This window comes from Triturus cristatus, chromosome 8, assembly GCF_964204655.1.
Source record: "Triturus cristatus chromosome 8, aTriCri1.1, whole genome shotgun sequence".
In the NCBI taxonomy this organism is placed as follows: domain Eukaryota; kingdom Metazoa; phylum Chordata; class Amphibia; order Caudata; family Salamandridae; genus Triturus; species Triturus cristatus.
This window is the reverse complement of record NC_140591.1, coordinates 1430391510-1430410997: the sequence shown is the minus strand read 5'-3', so window position 1 is coordinate 1430410997 and position 19488 is coordinate 1430391510. Positions and strand designations below refer to the sequence as shown.

At 41.0% G+C, this 19488-nt stretch overlaps 1 protein-coding gene and 2 pseudogenes across 4 annotated transcripts in view; 2 read left to right on the top strand and 1 right to left on the bottom strand.

The window, feature by feature from the left end:
* The window catches only part of DLG2 (discs large MAGUK scaffold protein 2), a 4361751-nt gene that overhangs the window by 1620322 nt on the left and 2721941 nt on the right, over positions 1–19488 (bottom strand). The window lies entirely within an intron of this gene.
* LOC146805882 (anaphase-promoting complex subunit CDC26 pseudogene) lies at positions 907–1946 on the top strand (annotated as a pseudogene).
* On the top strand, positions 8371–9410 carry LOC146805881 (anaphase-promoting complex subunit CDC26 pseudogene; annotated as a pseudogene).

The following is a 19488-nucleotide window of genomic DNA, read 5'->3' as shown; positions in this document are numbered from 1 at the left end:
TTTCTAAAGCATTTACCAAACGTTTCATTACATTCAGCAACCAATGAGAAAAGGTGCCAAATCACTTTACAAAATGTAGCAAACAAAGTAAGGCAAGCAAAGAAAAATACATTTGGGTAGGCTAAATAGAGACTTCAGGAAACGGATTTAAAGGTATAGTAAGTACTGCTATGCTATGCTACTTCTATGCAGGCCATTCAGTGCAGAAAACCAGAGTGCAAAGCATAGATCTTTGAAGACAACAAAAACAATTTTATGAACGTTCTGAAAGCAATTATCTTTCTTCTAGACCATCTTATGGATCAAAATGGAAAGTTTCTCTTAAGTGCGGTCTTAAATCTTTTAAACGACATGCAGTCTCTGTACTGTTTTTCTACGGTAACTAATTTGCATAGAACAATCAATGTTTTATTCGCAGGACTTCCAAGGCGGTTCTCAGAACAATAATAAAGCCCTCTGCGGCCCTGAAGATTAAAATCAATAACTATCATTTCTTTTGGAAAAAAAAAAAAGAAACAAAACCAACTTATGTAATGTTAAAGTAGAAAAAAGTTAATATTGAACTGTCTTTAACTTCTATAAAACCGTTCAAGCGGGCCTAGCATTAATGACCATATACATCTCTCTTGACCTTTAAAGCTATTTACTATTTTGGAGGTAATGCTGGTAGTAAGATTACACAAAAATTTAAATTTGTAATGATCACTGTGTATGAGAAAATCGGAGGCAGTTCGGTTAAAGCAATATAGAAAAACAGCGGTATTAGTATAATTTTGTATTTTTTATGTGTATATTTGAATACGCACAAAGAAAAGCAGGATAACTCTAAGCGTGTTTTATAAATAAGAAAGTATACGAACACCCAACAGTGACAACAACATACTTAGCTATATAGGCAGTATTACGATGTCGGTCAGCGTTGCCTACGACCGGCACCCTTTCGGTGAGGGAACAGTCCCTGCAACGTGTTGCAGGCACCGTGCCCACCCAGGCCCAGATGCAGAAGCCCAGGGTGGAAGGGGACACTGCTAGGGGTCACCAATGTCGCTTTTCGACAGCCTTTCCATGGGACGACATGGAAAGGCTGTTGGAAACCAACATCATAATCCCAAGGGCGGAAATGCCATCATTAAGGGATTATGAGGAACTTCCGATTGACCGACTGGCTCCATGAGCCCATCAGAAGGCATTGGTTGGTCCCTCCAACTGCTGCCTCCGACTACACGCATCCTAATGTGCCGGTCGAACCGCAGCAGTAGATGCGGTTCGGACCGCAACAGACAAGCTGTTGGTTGCGGTCCGAACCGCATCATAATGAGGCCCTAAATGTTCTAAGGTGCGGCACTGTGACCATAATCCTTGTATACAAAATATGAAAATGTTCAATAAGTACCATCTCATACATCAATCGAGACACAGCAAATAAAAAAAACATAATGGATAAATGTAAGGTGAAGTAAAACTCAGAAAAATAAAAAATGTTTTGGTATTTTATTTCTATAGATCAGAGCATCCGTGTTGTGGTCAAGGATTATGAAACTAAATCCTCTCTGCCTGGAAATGGATGGGGTTGGGAACACCAGTTGAGACAAGTTTGGGAGCTGATGTGGTATGATCCCGACAAGAAGGTGAGCATGAAGTGAGGGGTCCCAACCCTCACGGCTGAAGGATGAAAGGGTCAAAACGTGAATACCAAAGAGCTTGATTGCTGGTGTAATGGCAAGACAATTTCAGAGTGATGTGGCAGAAAGGCAACTTGTTTAGAGTTAAGGCTGGATGACACTGAAGGGTTTAAGGGCATATAGAAAGGTTTGGAGAATTAGAAGAAACAACACAACAGCAGCGACCACATAACTAGGGAGCAGATGTTACATGACAGAATTGCCTACAAGTCACAGCCAGCACCTAGCAATAATACAACTTAGTTTGGAAAGTTCGAAGTTTAAATACCTGCCAAAGTTTGCTGTCCCGTTCTGGACTTTGAAAAGCAGCACAAGAATATTCCATTTTGTTTGAAGTTGTAGTTAGGCAGGGAAACTGCTGAGATGAGCAACATTGTAATATTGGCAGAGTGTGAGCTGCATGAGAGATACTCAGAAATGATTGCCACTTCTAGGTTGCCATTTGTTTACATGATATTGATGAACCTATTTTAATGTGATACATTTTAGAATTTCTAATAAATCGGGATCTACAAAAACTGAAAACCTGTCGTGTGGAATGAGGAATCTTCTTGACCCATGCACAGCCCAGCCTAGGGAGATTAACTCTTTCCACAAAACATCAACAGAAGAATTCAGATGTGATCATGGACTACATACTCTCACTGGAAGGTCAGGACAACCTCCTGATAAAAAGCACCATCTGCACAATGAGAGCATTACAACCTTGGATGTAACTCAAGAGTCCAGGCCTCAACAGCTCCAGGGCTATCATGCACAGACTATGCCCCTAGAATACATATGGGGTTAGAACCCATCTAATCAACACACATTAACAAATCCAGAATGCTGCTACCAAACAAATTCTTAGCCTGGGCAGATGTGTCCACATCACTCCTGTACTCAAAGACAAGCAAGTGCTGCCTGGTTCAAGTAGAATATCCATTAAAGCACTCAGCATTGCCCACAGATCAATTCATAGCAGTGGACCTATCTTCTACTATCCGAATTCAAACCCTACGTCAAAAGAAGCAGCCTTAAATCGTGAACAGCTCAGCTGATAATCTTCATCTCTTCTACAAAACATATGTAGGTGGAATGTTTTTCTTTGTAGAGACCTGCAAATTATGGACCAGTTTTCCAAATAAGGACAATCAGCAACTACCTAGAATTTAGAAAAGCAATAAAACCTGTTTATTCCCCCAACAAATTATTGAAATACTTGAATATCACACATGGTCTCTGGTTGGGACAAGGTATAAAGCAAACTCAAATAAAGGGGACTGTAATGTGATGTCCACCTTAAATCAGCACCCTAAGAGAAAAGGGAAAGTAACATCTAAGATATCAGCCCTGTCACCTCCCCAAGCAGATAGAGCAGATAGAGTAGATAAAAGGGGGTTTTCTGACGACTCTTCCCCGCTTAAGTCCTCTGAGTTACTGGAGAGCCAGCATTTACAAGCGGTAGTAGAGGAGAAAACTATATCTTCAGTGCATCATACTAGATTCACTCTGCGTAATAACATTTATAACCAGCTGGAGCACTTGGCAGCTCCCTCTACTACTCCCTCTCTGGTCCCTACTTTAGGGAAACCCCTCATTAAAAAACCCATTATAAAATCAGGCAAGAGCTTAAAGGGGAACCAGCAAATCATCTTGTCTTTGTCTTCGCATCAACTGAAAGAAACTCTGATACTTAGGATTACGCTGTCTTTAAGATCTTACTTTAAAGTACAGGAAAAAAAGCAACTAATCACTCCCTTGTAACTGGAGGCGCCTCAGTCCACTATAAGCAAGGGCAAGGGAAAGATATCACCAACTAAGTTACTAAAAGTATCGGAGGCTAAAATGGACACAAGGAAAACTATTCCGGTTCCCGGAGAGGCGGAACTCTCCAACATTACAATTGCTAATAGGTTTGAGGTATTAGGTGAAAATGGCCTGTAATCTGTCCCTGGCTCCGACACCTCAAATTCCATGTTAGCCTCTTTGACTACACCATCAGTGTCAATTACCCCCGACCAGCTAAATCTGGCACAGATGCTAGATGCCCTGTCGTTGGAAATTCAGAGTAAGTTCGCCATCTCTGAAACAAATCAGGCCAAAATACAAGACTCATGTGAATCTCTAGAAGTCAAAATGTCGGCAATTACCGAAAGAATATGCATAATGGGAGCCTCAATAGAAGCCTTGAATAAACAAGTTGAGCTTAATTTCACTGAGATTCTTGTATTAAAAAAGAGAGAAAAGGTCATGCTAGATAAACTGGAGACCCTAGAAAATAATGCTAGGCGTAACAACAGTAAACTTATGAATATTCCGGTGGGTTCAGAGGGGGAGGACATTAAAACCTATGTCATAAATCTGTTAAAAGAGTTTATCCCCGCGGTGGATGTTAACGAACTGGAAACAGACATCCAGAGAATTCACAGATATCCTTTTTCCAAAAACCCAAACAGAAAAAATCCCCGGCGAATTCTAGTCAATTTGAAAACATATGCTTTAAACGAGCGTGTACTATCGGAAGCCTTAAAAGCCGGCACCTTCACGAAAGGGGACTGGGTTTTCCGGATAAGGTCTGATCTTTTAAGAATCACGCAGGACAGACAATTGGAACTGGGGAAATTCATGCCAATTCTAAGATCAATGGGTGCTACTGTACAGTTGAGGTTTCCTGCCTTACTTAGGGTGATGTGGAAAAACAAAATGTTTAATTTTAGGGACCCCTAAGGAGGTAGAGACCTTCATTGATCAAATTAAAGCTCAGGTATAATCTTGCATGGAAGTTATATTATAAGTATTGGTTGCCGGGTGGGTGGGCTGTGAGTTCACAGGGGTTAATTTACACCAAACCCAATGTGGTTTAGGACGGGTTCCTGGGGGAGGGGGGGCGGGTACACACAAGAAGAAAGTAATGTTCGTTTTTCACTGGGTGGAGAGCAAAATAGGGGGGGAAAAAGTCCTCATTTATATAATTTTGTCAAGGAAGTTGCTAACCAGATAGGAATAGCCTGCAACCAGGGTGCGCTCTCCTGGTCGAGAGACAGGGCGCGTTGGCCTGGCGCAAATATCTGAACCAGAATTTGCACATGGAATATTAATGGCCTAAGAGTAGCGAGTAGACGAAGGAGGATTTTTCAATACCTAAGACAAGCTGATTTTGATGTTATGATTCTACAAGAAACTCACCTCACAGTTGAGGAATGGGAGATGGCAGTCGCTAAGCAAAGATGAATTGACTGTTCGCTTCATACCACGCAACCTTTTTTCACTAAAGGTGTAGCCATTATTGTTAAAAAATCTGCCAAAGCAATCTTGGGTTCCTCTAAGATAGACAATAGGGGGCGTTGGATTATAACGGACATTAAAATACAAAATGAGTGAGTGTTTTGGTGGGTTACTATGGCCCAAATATAGACGATGAGTCAACTGTTAGAACTATATATAATCACTTACTTGAAAACGATTTTCCCATTATTATAGGTGGTGATTTTAACATCTTACTGAACCCCTCTCTTGACAGGTCCAAGGGGGGGAGAATGGTTCCTACGAAAATGGGCTCCCTGATTAAAGTCCTTATGGGTGACCTGAATCTTGAAGATATTTGGAGAGTAAAAAATAGGACCACAACTGGCCCTCAGAATTTTACTTTTCACAACAAAAAACACAGATATCATTCTAGAATTGACTACTTCTTGATAGATTCCAGGCTGATATATCATGTCAGTGCAGTATCTCACTTCCCAGAACACTTATCAGATCACTCAGCGGTCCAGATAGACTTACAATTTTCTAGTCAACTGGAAACAAAAAGATGGACTCAGAGAGTTCGGTCACAAATTTGAACAGCTCACAAGAAGTGTTATTTGCAGTCACAATTTGAAAGGCCATGCAGCTAGATTGAGATTTCCTGGGGATGGTTTTATGAATTCTTAGAAAGCACATGTAAGTGTCAAGAGCCTCAGCAGTGTAACTACTTCTCCAGATCCTTTGACAATTTTTCCAGGACCGCTAGACAGCTGCAATTTCAGCAGTATACTTTGTTGTTGAGGGAATCTTATGACAATGGTGCCAATTTTTAGGAGGCACAAAAGTATCAAGGAAGCATTTGATCCATTGATGGGAAGAATCAAACAGCTGATTAGAGTAATTGTCCTTACTGGGATCATCATGAAAGGGAAAAAAAGTAATTGTGAGTGAGAGCTCTTGAAAGAGAAATAGAAATAACTTTAGCCCTAATTCTGCAATTAATATTTGATGATAACAAGCTGGACTACTGAAGGGGTGGGGGAGGGGGAATTGGACCAGTCTAAGGAGAAGGTACCTTCAAAATTGTCTGTCCACAGAAGCAGAAAAGGGGGTACAGTGTGCATGAGAGGAGACAGTGGAAAAGATGAGACTAAGAAGATGACCAGCCTTATAGGTAGGAAGATGTACAAGTAAATTAAGGTCAAGCATAGCCTACAGATCAAGGAAATCTGGATTCAAGTCTAGCAGTGTCAACATGCCAGATGTTAAGGTATCCTAATATTGTAAATGAATGCACTTAAGTATAAAGGGAGCCTGGAAGGGGGTGAAGGAATTGGCCAAATTAGTCCACAAGCAAAAGTGGCTCTACTATGAGCTGCGAACTTAAACAATAAAGTTTCAGCAAATGACACAAGTGGGAAGCTATAGCTATAACCTGAAAGGAGGAGCAATAAATGATTGCTAAACCCCTCCCATAGGTTTCTTGGCAATCCTTAAAAAGAATAGTGTAGCCCTGATGGGGATGGTACAAATCAGGTCAACCATGATTCTGTGATGGAAAATCATGAAGATCATAAGTTCCTAAATAGAGATGGGCTTCATGTTTATGAGGTAGGAAGTGCACATAAAAAGTCAGCGTATGATGTTGCTTGAAGAGCAAGCGCTGTGGCTCGAGTGAGAGCTGACTCCCTACAAACTTTATGTTAGTCCCAATGGGACGGTAAGTTTATGAGATGTGGCACTTTAGAGGTGACTGAGAAAATAGTTGACTCTTCAGAGGTGATAAATAGATAGGACACGTAATAGTTGTTAAAAGGCAGAATGGAGGTTATGATAGTATTTACCAAGGAAAAAGTGTTGAGTATAAGTAGCTTCCCACAGGAGCATGTCGGAAGATAGCTTGGTGCTGTACACGTCCGGGTCACGGATGGGTGCGGACAGGCTCGCCTGTGCCTTTTTTGCCTTCATCAAGAGTGTTTTGAATATGGTAAGTTCATGCCTCCAATGGCACAGATGAGCTGAAAATATTGGACTAGGATACACCCAGACTCAGAATCATTCAAGCATTTCTACTCATCACAGTGTTGCTGTACAATCAACAATTTACCATGCTGGGTTTAGCAAATAACAGTGAGAAAAGAGATGAATGAAAATGGATACAGAAGAAAAAAAAAAAATATATCAAATCCTCTAATACCCTTAAAATCCTCTTTGACAGAGCCCCTGATACCTGAGAGGTGCTAATTCTAGACCTCGTTGCAAGTGTTCAGCTGATATTAGGATTCATGTGAGGGGGGTGCACCTGGGACAAACATTCACTTCACTTGTCCTGGCACCAGTGCAATGTTAAGGAAAAGGATAGCCTATGTACTTTCTAAATTTGTTCAGTTTTTCGAGACCAAGTTCCTAAGTACTCTGACTGTGCATCTCACAAATAATGGGCGGGATTGATGTATTTGCACAAGACCTGGTGGACACACTCAGAGTCCCACATCCTTGAACAGTGTTAGTAAAGTTGCTGATCCACTTCTAGTGGAAAACGCACAAGGAATTATTTCTAAAGCATTTACCAAACGTTTCATTACATTCAGCAACCAATGAGAAAAGGTGCCAAATCACTTTACAAAATGTAGCAAACAAAGTAAGGCAAGCAAAGAAAAATACATTTGGGTAGGCTAAATAGAGACTTCAGGAAACGGATGTAAAGGTATAGTAAGTACTGCTATGCTATGCTACTTCTATGCAGGCCATTCAGTGCAGAAAACCAGAGTGCAAAGCATAGATCTTTGAAGACAACAAAAACAATTTTATGAACGTTCTGAAAGCAATTATCTTTCTTCTAGACCATCTTATGGATCAAAATGGAAAGTTTCTCTTAAGTGCGGTCTTAAATCTTTTAAACGACATGCAGTCTCTGTACTGTTTTTCTACGGTAACTAATTTGCAGAGAACAATCAATGTTTTATTCGCAGGACTTCCAAGGCGGTTCTCAGAACAATAATAAAGCCCTCTGCGGCCCTGAAGATTAAAATCAATAACTATCATTTCTTTTGGAAAATAAAAAAAGAAACAAAACCAACTTATGTAATGTTAAAGTAGAAAAAAACTAATATTGAACTGTCTTTAACTTCTATAAAACCGTTCAAGCGAGCCTAGCATTAATGACCATATACATCTCTCTTGACCTTTAAAGCTATTTACTATTTTGGAGGTAATGCTGGTAGTAAGATTACACAAAAATTTAAATTTGTAATGATCACTGTGTATGAGAAAATCGGAGGCGGTTCGGTTAAAGCAATATAGAAAAACAGCGGTATTAGTATAATTTTGTATTTTTTATGTGTATATTTGAATACGCACAAAGAAAAGCAGGATAACTCTAAGCGTGTTTTATAAATAAGAAAGTATACGAACACCCAACAGTGACAACAACATACTTAGCTATATAGGCAGTATTACGATGTCGGTGAGCGTTGCCTACGACCGGCACCCTTTCGGTGAGGGAACAGTCCCTGCAACGTGTTGCAGGCACCGTGCCCACCCAGGCCCAGATGCAGAAGGCCAGGGTGGAAGGGGGCCCTGCTAGGGGTCACCAATGTCGCTTTTCGACAGCCTTTCCATGGGACGACATGGAAAGGCTGTTGGAAACCAACATCATAATCCCAAGGGCGGAAATGCCATCATTAAGGGATTATGAGGAACTTCCGATTGACCGACTGGCTCCATGAGCCCATCAGAAGGCATTGGTTGGTCCCTCCAACTGCTGCCTCCGACTACACGTATCCTAATGTGCCGGTCGAACCGCAGCAGTAGATGCGGTTCGGACCGCAACAGACAAGCTGTCGGTTGCGGTCCGAACCGCATCATAATGAGGCCCTAAATGTTCTAAGGTGCGGCACTGTGACCATAATCCTTGTATACAAAATATGAAAATGTTCAATAAGTACCATCTCATACATCAATCGAGACACAGCAAATAAAAAAAACACAATGGATAAATGTAAGGTGAAGTAAAACTCAGAAAAATAAAAAATGTTTTGGTATTTTATTTCTATAGATCAGAGCATCCGTGTTGTGGTCAAGGATTATGAAACTAAATCCTCTCTGCCTGGAAATGGATGTGGTTGGGAACACCAGTTGAGACAAGTTTGGGAGCTGATGTGGTATGATCCCGACAAGAAGGTGAGCATGAAGTGAGGGGTCCCAACCCTCACGGCTGAAGGATGAAAGGGTCAAAACGTGAATACCAAAGAGCTTGATTGCTGGTGTAATGGCAAGACAATTTCAGAGTGATGTGGCAGAAAGGCAACTTGTTTAGAGTTAAGGCTGGATGACACTGAAGGGTTTAAGGGCATATAGAAAGGTTTGGAGAATTAGAAGAAACAACACAACAGCAGCGACCACATAACTAGGGAGCAGATGTTACATGACAGAATTGCCTACAAGTCACAGCCAGCACCTAGCAATAATACAACTTAGTTTGGAAAGTTCGAAGTTTAAATACCTGCCAAAGTTTGCTGTCCCGTTCTGGACTTTGAAAAGCAGCACAAGAATATTCCATTTTGTTTGAAGTTGTAGTTAGGCAGGGAAACTGCTGAGATGAGCAACATTGTAATATTGGCAGAGTGTGAGCTGCATGAGAGATACTCAGAAATGATTGCCACTTCTAGGTTGCCATTTGTTTACATGATATTGATGAACCTATTTTAATGTGATACATTTTAGAATTTCTAATAAATCGGGATCTACAAAAACTGAAAACCTGTCGTGTGGAATGAGGAATCTTCTTGACCCATGCACAGTCCAGCCTAGGGAGATTAACTCTTTCCACAAAACATCAACAGAAGAATTCAGATGTGATCATGGACTACATACTCTCACTGGAAGGTCAGGACAACCTCCTGATAAAAAGCACCATCTGCACAATGAGAGCATTACAACCTTGGATGTAACTCAAGAGTCCAGGCCTCAACAGCTCCAGGGCTATCATGCACAGACTATGCCCCTAGAATACATATGGGGTTAGAACCCATCTAATCAACACACATTAACAAATCCAGAATGCTGCTACCAAACAAATTCTTAGCCTGGGCAGATGTGTCCACATCACTCCTGTACTCAAAGATAAGCAAGTGCTGCCTGGTTCAAGTAGAATATCCATTAAAGCACTCAGCATTGCCCACAGATCAATTCATAGCAGTGGACCTATCTTCTACAATCCGAATTCAAACCCTACGTCAAAAGAAGCAGCCTTAAATCGTGAACAGCTCAGCTGATAATCTTCATCTCTTCTACAAAACATATGTAGGTGGAATGTTTTTCTTTGTAGAGACCTGCAAATTATGGACCAGTTTTCCAAATAAGGACAATCAGCAACCACCTAGAATTTAGAAAAGCAATAAAACCTGTTTATTCCCCCAACAAATTATTTAAATACTTGAATACCACACATGGTCTCTGGTTGGGACAAGGTATAAAGCAAACTCAAATAAAGGGGACTGTAATGTGATGTCCACCTTAAATCAGCACCCTAAGAGAAAAAGGAAAGTAACATCTAAGATATCAGCCCTGTCACCTCCCCAAGCAGATAGAGCAGATAGAGTAGATAAAAGGGGGTTTTCTGACGACTCTTCCCCGCTTAAGTCCTCTGAGTTACTGGAGAGCCAGCATTTACAAGCGGTAGTAGAGGAGAAAACTATATCTTCAGTGCATCATACTAGATTCACTCTGCGTAATAACATTTATAACCAGCTGGAGCACTTGGCAGCTCCCTCTACTACTCCCTCTCTGGTCCCTACTTTAGGGAAACCCCTCATTAAAAAACCCATTATAAAATCAGGCAAGAGCTTAAAGGGGAACCAGCAAATCATCTTGTCTTTGTCTTCGCATCAACTGAAAGAAACTCTGATACTTAGGATTACGCTGTCTTTAAGATCTTACTTTAAAGTACAGGAAAAAAAGCAACTAATCACTCCCTTGTAACTGGAGGCGCCTCAGTCCACTATAAGCAAGGGCAAGGGAAAGATATCACCAACTAAGTTACTAAAAGTATCGGAGGCTAAAATGGACACAAGGAAAACTATTCCGGTTCCCGGAGAGGCGGAACTCTCCAACATTACATTTGCTAATAGGTTTGAGGTATTAGGTGAAAACGGCCTGTAATCTGTCCCTGGCTCCGACACCTCAAATTCCATGTTAGCCTCTTTGACTACACCATCAGTGTCAATTACCCCCGACCAGCTAAATCTGGCACAGATGCTAGATGCCCTGTCGTTGGAAATTCAGAGTAAGTTCGCCATCTCTGAAACAAATCAGGCCAAAATACAAGACTCATGTGAATCTCTAGAAGTCAAAATGTCGGCAATTACCGAAAGAATATGCATAATGGGAGCCTCAATAGAAGCCTTGAATAAACAAGTTGAGCTTAATTGCACTGATATTCTTGTATTAAAAAAGAGAGAAAAGGTCATGCTAGATAAACTGGAGACCCTAGAAAATAATGCTAGGCGTAACAACAGTAAAATTATGAATATTCCGGTGGGTTCAGAGGGGAAGGACATTAAAACCTATGTCATAAATCTGTTAAAAGAGTTTATCCCCGCGGTGGATGTTAACGAACTGGAAACAGATATCCAGAGAATTCACAGATATCCTTTTTCCAAAAACCCAAACAGAAAAAATCTCCGGCGAATTCTAGTCAATTTGAAAACATATGCTTTAAACGAGCGTGTACTATCGGAAGCCTTAAAAGCCGGCACCTTCACGAAAGGGGACTGGGTTTTCCGGATAAGGTCTGATCTTTTAAGAATCACGCAGGACAGACAATTGGAACTGGGGAAATTCATGCCAATTCTAAGATCAATGGGTGCTACTGTACAGTTGAGGTTTCCTGCCTTACTTAGGGTGATGTGGAAAAACAAAATGTTTAATTTTAGGGACCCCTAAGGAGGTAGAGACCTTCATTGATCAAATTAAAGCTCAGGTATAATCTTGCATGGAAGTTATATTATAAGTATTGGTTGCCGGGTGGGTGGGCTGTGAGTTCACAGAGGTTAATTTACACCAAACCCAATGTGGTTTAGGACGGGTTCCTGGGGGAGGGGGGGCGGGTACACACAAGAAGAAAGTAATGTTCGTTTTTCACTGGGTGGAGAGCAAAATAGGGGGGGAAAAAGTCCTCATTTATATAATTTTGTCAAGGAAGTTGCTAACCAGATAGGAATAGCCTGCAACCAGGGTGCGCTCTCCTGGTCGAGAGACAGGGCGCATTGGCCTGGCGCAAATATCTGAAACCAGAATTTGCACATGGAATATTAATGGCCTAAGAGTAGCGAGTAGACTAAGGAGGATTTTTCAATACCTAAGACAAGCTGATTTTGATGTTATGATTCTACAAGAAACTCACCTCACAGTTGAGGAATGGGAGATGGCAGTCGCTAAGCAAAGATGAATTGACTGTTCGCTTCATACCACGCAACCTTTTTTCACTCAAGGTGTAGCCATTATTGTTAAAAAATCTGCCAAAGCAATCTTGGGTTCCTCTAAGATAGACAATAGGGGGCGTTGGATTATAACGGACATTAAAATACAAAATGAGTGAGTGGTTTGGTGGGTTACTATGGCCCAAATATAGACGATGAGTCAACTGTTAGAACTATATATAATCACTTACTTGAAAACGATTTTCCCATTATTATAGGTGGTGATTTTAACATCTTACTGAACCCCTCTCTTGACAGGTCCAAGGGGGGGAGAATGGTTCCTACGAAAATGGGCTCCCTGATTAAAGTCCTTATGGGTGACCTGAATCTTGTAGATATTTGGAGAGTAAAAAATAGGACCGCAACTGGCCCTCAGAATTTTACTTTTCACAACAAAAAACACAGATATCATTCTAGAATTGACTACTTCTTGATAGATTCCAGGCTGATATATCATGTCAGTGCAGTATCTCACATCCCAGAACACTTATCAGATCACTCAGCGGTCCAGATAGACTTACAATTTTCTAGTCAACTGGAAACAAAAAGATGGACGTTTGACAAATCTATCCTTAAAGATGCTTCAGTAGTTGAACAGTTAAAGATGGACACTTTGTTCTTCTTCGAAGTAAACGATCTGTCAGCACCAATGGAGGTAATATGGGATGCCTATAAGGCATTTATTAGAGGTAGAACCATTAGTATCTCAGCTAAAATTAATAAGGAAGTTAAAGAAAGATTCAGGTTATTGGAAGCCGAAATCCTTAGAGTCTTGCTTAACCAAGCAGCTAATCAAAGTAATGTAGGACAGAGGGAGGAGAGTTCTGAGGTACTAGCTAAGAGGCAAGATATGTCAGACTATCTCGACAGCATCATTAGAAGAAGATGGGAAGTTAGTAAACTCACTAATTATGAATATGGAGAAGGGAGTGGGAAGCTCCTGGCCTGGAAGTCTCGAGTCAATCTAACCAGACATTTAATTAAGGAGATCTGTAATACAGAAACAGGGGAGATAATCTAAGATAGGTCCAATATGGAAAAAGCGTTTGAACTATTTTTTAAAGATCTGTACAATGAAGACCTAGTAGTCCCAGACTCCCAAATAAAAAATTACCTGGATAAAGCCTCCTTACATCCGCTATCTGAAGACCAGGCCCAACAGTTAAATAGGAAGTTCTCACTACTTGAAATTAAAACTACAATAACAAATCTAAAAAGAGGCAGTGCCGCAGGTTTAGATGCTATCCCCAATGAGTTCTATATTGCCCTTAATGAGACTCTTGCCCCCATTATGGAGAAATTAATTGACAGCATTTTCTCCAACAATTCTCCAATCCCCAGCTCCTGGAATGAGGCAGCCGTTACTTTGATTTTGAAACCAAATAAAGATTAAAAAAAATGTGAGTCTTACAGACCTATCTCCCTGCTTAAATGTGATTACAAAATGTTTGCGCAAAGTATAGCAGGGAGACTGAATAATATAATGGGGAAATTAGTCATCCGGATCAAAAGGGGACGCCAACTGCATGACTTAACTCATGAGCTGATAGGAGCGATCGATATTGCCTCAGCTAATAATCTGCCGCTCACGATTTTTGCATTTGATGTGGCCAAAGCATTTGACCGGGTGAGCAGGTCTTGCTTACACCACATAGTTCAAGTGTTTGGTTTAGGAGAAAACTTCTCAAAGATTATCAGGAACATCTATAAATCTCCCACAGCTAGGATAATAGTCAACGGAAATTGAACCAACTTAGTTAGTTTAGAGCGAGGCACTAGGCAGGGTTGCCCCCTTTAACCTCTCCTCTTTGATCTTTACATAGAACCACTGGCACAGAACATCAGGTCCAGCGAGCTCTTTGCCCCATTCGAATATAGGGGATGGGTAAAAAAGCTGGCCTTGTATGCCGATGACCTGATGATTTTTACGAAAGAAGCACGAGCGATTTTGCCAAAGTTGGAACAACTCCCGATAGATTTCGGTAAGATATCTGGTTATTTAATTAACTCGCAAAAAACTGAAATCATGTCATGGAATTGGCAATATAGCTCACCTTTAGTTCATCATCAAATAAGATACTTAGGTATTCAAATCAGGCAGAATATTGACAAATTGGCCCAGGTCAATTTGGAGGTTAAAAGGAAAGAGGTCAGATCTTTATTGAAATATTGGTGCAATCTCCCATTATCAATTCTTGGCCGATCTAATCTTGTTAAAATGTCTGTTTTGCCCAAAATTACATTAATCTTTTACACAATCCCTCTACTATTTAGCTCAGCCGCTTTAAAAAATCTGCAGTCGGACATAAATAGTTTCCTTTGAGCTGACAATGGGGTCAGGATTGAATGGAAGAAATTGAGATGTGAGAAAGCAGCCAGGGGAATAGCCAGCTCTGACCTTTGTTTTTACAGCTGGGCTTTTTATTTTAAGAATATGAGATCCCTTCTTCTTGACTCCGCCTGTTTTCCGCCTTACCTCTTAGCCATGTCAAACTGTGTCCCGCAGGGGGGTGATGGGTTTCTTTTCAAAATGGACACCCCAAATACTTTAAAAAAGTCAAACTGAAGGTGATACGGTCAGCCTGTGAATTTTGGTTTCAGATGAGGAAGCTTTTTAGAATTCCTTACTATTGTTCAAGAGCTCCTATATGGAACTCTCCAGGTACCCCAGACTGCCTCAATGACAGCTTATCAGCCCTTTTATGGGAAAATGGCTATCAGAAATGGGGCCAATTACTGCGAGATAAAACACTTTTGCCATGGGATGAGCTTAACTTACAAACAAATCAAAGGTTATCCAGATTCAAATTGTATCAACTGTCTCGCTGGGCTGCAAATCAGGGCAAAGATGGAGTTATAAACAAGAAGCTGGAGGACATGTTTTTAGTCCCTCGTCACCAAAGCAAAGAAGTGACGAAATGCTACTGGCTTTTGATTAAAGGAGATCCACCACCAATGCCTATGGAGGAGCCCTGGAGAAGAGAACTGCCTTCCAGCGATATTTCATCTTACTGGAAATCATTTGTTCACACTCCACAGAGCTTATAGGACCCCGGAGAGGCTTTCCAAGCTGGGAGGCGTGGAGAAGTCTTATGTGAATTGCAACCTGAGGAGCGCGGATGATGTGCACATGTTTATGCAGTGTCCTCAGATCCAGGGCTTCTGGAGGCAAGTGGGTAAGACTATCTCAGATGTAATTGGCCAAGAAATCAAGGTAAGCCTGGTATTAATATTTTTTGAAATTTTACCTGAAGACAGTACTAATAACAAACTGTCAAATGTTCAAGTTTCACTTCTGTTTGTTCTAATTCTTCTGGCAAGAAGGGAAATTTGTTCAAAGTGGATTTCCCCCAATCCGCCAAAGTTTTTAGATTGGGTCTCTTCTGTTAAAAGAGTTCATAAGTTGGACTTGGGATGTAAGGCAAAGAAAAGAATAAGATGTTGGGGGTTACGGGAAGATTGGGTTAACAACTTGGGTCTTGTGACTTCCTGGCAAATACAAAAGTCCAATGATTATGAAACAAGTGAGTTTCTGGGAAAATGGTTTATGCAGAAACCATGGGCTCGATACTACCCTTGTTAATTCCCAAGTGTCATGCGATCGGCGACCCTAAGAACCCCTTGAGGTGGAAAGAGATCTCCAGGGCTGCGTGTCCCCTCTATGGGTTCCAGGAGGGTGCCATGATATTGCTTTAAGACCTCTCACTTTATTTCTTTAATGAGGACAAAAAAAAAAGGTAGAAAGGTAGAAAGAGTTAAGTCCACAGCACTACTAGATGAATCAGAAATTACTGAGGAAGCTTGTTTCTTTCCCACAACAGATCACATTATTGTTTTATAACCAGTGTCCTGTATAGATGCCATCAACAGAAAATCCGTGCTTATGGTCTGGGAATCCTTATGCACAAACTTCTATCCTGCCTTCAGACCTCTCACACTGTACCCAACTTTTTTCCACAAATGCCGAATTATTACATTACCCTTTTAACTTTGCAACTGATGAGTATCCTGGAATTCAGTGAAAATCGAAGTGCTGCATGGCTTGTTTAGAGCTACAAACACTATATGAATGATATTTTAGGAGTGGATGCTAACTCAATAATCCAGAAGCCCCACAGACCTCACAGCAGGTATGGAAACTATTCTAATGCCAACACATTAAAATACAATCCTTCTTATTGTAATTCACCATACGAAGTACATGAACAATGCAGACTGGCACTGATGTTATGCTCAAACACAGGCATTCGGGGAAAGTGGGCAGTGAGAAATTGGGAGACTGAAACCAATTCCCTCTCATATTGGTCACATCACTTTGCCCAAAATCTAATTGTAGATTAGTTTAGGGACAACTTATCATTCATGCACCTTAGGTATTGATATTGCTCCAAAAGAACTACAACACATCTTTCTACATATAGTCCACAGCTCACTTCCCATGAGTGTAGCACTTTCTTATGCCTCATGCAAAAAGAGAAGACTTCACTGTGCTAGTGTTCCAGGGATGGAGATGCCAGCTGCCTAAAATACCATTAATTGCCTGTTATTGGAAGTCCCTTTTCTGAAAAACTATGTGATCTAGTAGTTGCAGCAGATCAAGGAGAACAGAAATAGACTGTAGTGGTACTCCTGACACCAGTTTATGTAAGTGCCCTCTGAAATGTGAAGGCTTTTCACACTCCTGGGGCACTGTGATATACAGAACTGGCTGCAGATGTTTGAAAATACACAGATACACATTACATGCCTGTTAAAGAAGCTGAGAAGTCCTTGGTCTATGCTTCATTGCACAGGTGGTGGTGCACAGTGAACAACACCTACTGTTAATCTAGGTGGTTCACAACTAGAGTGTTCCACTGAGGGAGACTTTTGGAAGCAGGCACAGAGTGTGTCAGGATTGCTTCCTCAAAAGGAAGGCTCAGTCACATACTCTACACATCTGTTGGTGGTCCTGATCTTACCCACCGAAGGCAGACCAGGCTCTACCTGTAGAAAAGATGTGGTTCAGTACTACAACTGTTCTACGTTTAGGAGTTTCAATAAACCTGTCCACTGTAAGAACCTATCAGCCATATCTGAAGTTGAAGGTTATTGTTTGGCTGTAACCTGCCAGCTCTGTTTGATGGAGAGAGAAACAATTATCTAAAGATGTTTTGGCCAAATACAATCTTGCACAATGAGTGGCTGTCATTGAGGGGCATTTTTCTCCTGGGCTTTTCAACTTTTAGCTTTTTTTCCATTGTGAAATCCAACAAGTTATCTAAACTCACAGACCAAGTGCCAGATGAAGGCATCAGTCAGGAGATTAGTGGGAAAGGATACTTTGTTGAAATTATGACAAACCACTGCACTGGCAAATGGCAAGTCCAGACTAGCTCCATAATATTGTGCCAACTCCAATTTGATAATATTGTGCCAACTCCAATTTGAGGCAATTTTCATGAAGGTCAGAAGACATTCTTGACATTCAGGAGGGCGCCCTCTAGATATGGGTGGAGGGTGGTCACAAAGGAGGTCAAGGTTTCCTAGGTAGGGGTGTTAAAAGAGTTTTAAGTTGATAGATGAGGCGAACTCCTGATTATGAGAGCAGTTGCTGAGGAATGAAGGGGGTCCCAAGAAAATGATGTCAGGCCAATGATTGCAATACTTTTAATACAAATGCCTATCCAGAACTCCCATTATTGGCTGATAGTCATGCCAGTGACACTAATACCTTCTCTAATCAAATGCCTTTACATAACATCCATTTTTGGCTGATATCAATGGAAGATTTTGAAAATTCCCAGATTTGCCTTAGTGCTACAGCGATTACTGCTGCCATCTTGCTTGCCCTTGTTATCAGTACTACCAAACTCTGCCACTTCTAATGTACAAAGCCCTATTTTCAAGCTTGGCAATAGTAAACAAGAATTCTCAAGTAATGTGCTCAGCGTTGAAATGTTGAAATATTTGTATCATTTCAAAGATAAACTTCCTCACTGGTTTCTTAGCCACCTGCAATTCCCCTCTTTGTTTCAAATTTGGTCTTATGACCAAAAATCTCTAAAATTGTTATATATATGCATCAGTGCTTAATTTGTAATCAAATAGGTGCCAGAGCCCTCGTCACGAGGCCACCGAAGTTTGCACCATACCTTGTCACATACACAACTACAGTAGTTACACAACTACTACCCATCACACTGAAGTGTGACATTTCAGACTGTTAGAGGTCACCAAAGCTTTAAGAATGGCTTGGGTGGCAGGTATTTATTGTTTTTAATGTATATTGCATTAACAAACAACCGATTTTCTGCTCATCTTTAAATTCCACAAACAGTGCCACCATGTGGCAGCTGACATTAGTGCAGGTACGTGCAATTAAGTGCCGGTGCTGAGCACCGGAAACCACTGGCTCAAATTAACCACTCGTATGCATTAGCATTTATGCTCTGTGGGTGCAGAAGGAACCTCTTACTGCTCTGTGACTCAAAGACTATCGATTGTTGTTAATAATAAACTTATTCAGACTTGAAGTAGGAAAGTGAGCAGATTATCCTTCCAGCAAATTATTCAGTCTTGAAAATAGCATACAGTATGAAGCTTGAGCATTTTCTGAAATGCTGTGTTCTCTCTCTGCAAATGAAGGGACAGAAGGCACCCACAAAATAGTCAAGTCCCCATAAACAATAGAGGGGCATATTTACAAGGTATTGCGCCACCGGAACATCACATTTTTTGATGTTCCGGTGGAGCAATGCACTGCGCCATATTTATGAAGCAGCATTTTGCATATGGTACCCTTTCATGCAGTTTTCCGCATAAAAGGGGTGTGCAATGAGTGTGGCTTTCGGTGTTCCACTGCAACACCCATTACCTTTTGATGCTGCACCAGATTTACAAGGATGTGTGAATCTGAGGCAGCGCCAAAAACTAACGCCATGTAAAAGCAGGCTTGAGATTGGCGCAATGAAGAGAAATACTTTTATTTCTCCTTGATTTTGCTCTTTCTATCCGTGCCATATTTTGCAGCAAAAATAGAAAAAGAAAATCGCCTTTAAAGATTGTTTATGTGCAGAAAGGTGCCAGTGCAAGGGAAAACACAGGGGTGCACTTTA